Source organism: Curcuma longa, unplaced genomic scaffold, assembly GCF_044706935.1.
Source record: "Curcuma longa cultivar G26 ecotype Majalengka, Jawa Barat unplaced genomic scaffold, ITB_CL_G26_1.1 contig_21167, whole genome shotgun sequence".
In the NCBI taxonomy this organism is placed as follows: domain Eukaryota; kingdom Viridiplantae; phylum Streptophyta; class Magnoliopsida; order Zingiberales; family Zingiberaceae; genus Curcuma; species Curcuma longa.
Window position 1 is genome coordinate 1 of NW_027431576.1, and position 3,085 is coordinate 3,085.

General features: G+C 31.2%; 1 non-coding gene across 1 annotated transcript; it reads right to left on the reverse strand.

The window, feature by feature from the left end:
* Positions 1–2,712: 2,712 nt before the first annotated feature.
* Positions 2,713–2,783, reverse strand: TRNAC-GCA (transfer RNA cysteine (anticodon GCA)). Its single transcript has one exon. It is a non-coding gene; the product is annotated as a tRNA-Cys (tRNA).
* Positions 2,784–3,085: the final 302 nt, after the last annotated feature.

Here is a 3,085-nt window from a genome sequence, read left to right on the forward strand (position 1 = left end):
AATATAACGAAGGAGGAATATATAGGGAAGACGATAGGGTTGGGTTATTTATAGAAAAGAAAAAGTGGAAAAGGATGTAAATTTCCTGATCCAATAAAGAATCCTTTTTCAGATTTAGTATAGATAAAGGATCTTCCTATGTTATACTATTCAATTCTCGACGATGAATTTATTTGATAGATCATATATTGTTATTCATAATACTGATCCGATTCAGTATCATCAGGATGCAATTCATCCCATTGAATTTACAGGAATCCAATTTCTCATCTCTATGGGATTAGATCCCGAGTTATTGCGAAGTAAAAAAAAAAATGAGATTATGGAAGTCAATATTCTCGCATTTATTGCTACTGCACTGTTCATTCTAGTTCCTACTGCTTTTTTACTTATCATCTACGTAAAAACAGTCAGTCAAAATGACTAATTTGATTGAAACTTGAATTATTAGTTCTTATCAATGATTGAAGAAAGGAATTCAAACTTCAAGTCTTAAACGAAATGATCTGGCTGGAATCATAAGTATCTGAGATAATAAGTATCTGAGATAATAAGTATCTGAGATAGTAGTATCTAAGCCTAGATAGTATGGTAGAAAGAATTATATATAATTCTTTCTACCATACTATCTAGTATTGTATAGTTATATACTATTATATAGTATATATTATCATATTCATTATTTTCATAGAAAGTTGTATTGTATACGGATATAGACTTTTTCCTATAAAAAAAAAGCCCATATCTAGATCAATATACAATATGTATGTACATGGATTAGATGTATATCTAAATAGTACATCAAAATAGCAGCCCAATTCTTTTTTTTGGCTACATTTACCTGTGTGTATTTTGATCGATCCAAAATAATCGAAGGCCAACTGTTCTAATTCTTAACCTATTTTAGAATTTATTTATATAGGATAGATCCTGAGATCCATCAAAAGAATCAATGGAGCAAGAATAATATGGGCGTATACTAATCTATTAGAAATTTCAAAATAAATAAAAAAAGAGAAAAGAAAACGAAACCAAAGAATCTTTTTCTTTTTTTAGATTTCCCACCACAAGAAGCTATTGCTTGATCCATTAACAGAAAACATGATCCGCGGAGTTCTATTCTATGATAATTTATTCAGATTTGTAAAAGGGAATAGGTTAATAGGGTAGACTCCTCTCCATTCCATTTTTTATGCTTTTTTGACTCATCTCATGTCTTAAGCATAAAAAATGGAATGGAGAGGAGTCTAAAAGAAAGGTAAAATACACGATACGTGAATCGTGCAACGAAAGAAGGATCTAATCTTCTTATGTGTATAACCTCTTTTCTTTGGTTTGGACAACAACTAGTCACTTCCAATAGAAAGTATGTATTGCCATAATCTAATTAGATTAGCGGAACGACTTTATGTTCTCTTAGAACAGTAAAAGTAAAAAAAGAGGGAAACAAATAAAGAAAAAAATAAAAAACCCATTTCGGGTTTTTGCTCATTGTAATATCCATAATTCTGATAAGAACTGGTTTATTAAAATAGAATGTTTAGGAAGAATCCGGTTGAAAAAATTTTCCTATCATGCGTAGATTTTAGTTTCGAAATAGAACTAGAACTATAGTAAAGTAATCATTCATTGTTTGATCGAATGGTTATTATTCATTATTGTATTTTCTTATTCATTACTGTATTTCAGTATAATTTTGAAACAGAGACAAAAGAAAAAGCTTTGCAAAACGCTCAATTAAACAATTCATACAATTAAATTAAAAAACTAGTAGTACCCCTCCCTAAAGTCCACTCCTTCCCCATACTACGAGTGAGAGGGAAAATGTAAAGACTACCATTAAAGCAGCCCAAGCGAGACTTACAATATCCATATGAATTATGTCTCCTATCTCTATGAAGGAATTATTTAATTATTGATCGATAATCATAGTGGAATTAATGGCGCAGAGTCAAAAAATAATTCTGACTTAAAGCTATTAATGAACCAATCCAATGAATCTACTTGTAACAATATTCTAAGATTTCTGGTAGAATTTTGAAGTATAAGTATTAAGTACAGATATGATACACATACTTTTTCTTGGAAAATTAGATAGCAAAGGAATACTTCTATCCTAATGAAATGAAACATGTGGGAATACTAAGACCTATTGTTTGTTACCCTTTTTTTTTTTTCGACTTTTACTTTTACTCTATAAAAATAAGAGTTGACCGACTATCCTGATTGAATGTTTGATTACTCAGAGACCCTCGTGAGTCTGGATACAAAGTTTCTTCAATCCTTTCCACAACTCTTAAATGGATTTCCCATCAGCCTATCCAATCTAATTCCAGATGGAGTCAGTAGACACAATTTTAGTAATGGTAGTGAAAAATAATTAGGAATTCTTGATACTCTTTCGTACAATCTCTTCTTCAATCCTAGGAGAAAAATGGATTGTCTTTTAGGAACCTTTGGATACTTTCGACCTCTGATTTTCGTCGTTCTGAATCCCAGAATTGACTCTCACTATTTTTTTTTATAGTGAGAGTCAATCATATTACTAAGTAAGACTCACTTCATCCCTATTTGTATCGGTTTGAGCCACACCCAAGGACCAGATTTTGAGAAAAAAAAACTATCGACAGGCGCTTATACTTCTCCGGCTCCGGGGACAAAATTCGTCGAATTAAATCAGTAGAATAAGAAATCCCCCGTTTTTTGTTAATCAGGCGACACCCAGATTTGAACTGGGGATAAAGGATTTGCAGTCCCCTGCCTTACCACTTGGCCATGTCGCCAAATCCGATCCAAATCTAAAAAAAAAATATAAAATAGGTAAAAAAAGAGTATTCATCCATATTCTTTTACTAAGATTCTATTACTAATTCTTTTCTTTTTTTTTTTGAATTAGTGAAAAGTTCTTCAATTTGTATCTCAAATTGTTGCCTTTCCTTACTGGCATAACAAATCAATTCAAATATAACAATATATATTATATGTGTATATGTAAACCCACACCCCAAAAACAAAAATTGTTACACATATACCGGGACGAGTCTTTTTTATGTACATATCCCATATCCTTATAGGGAATCGTCGT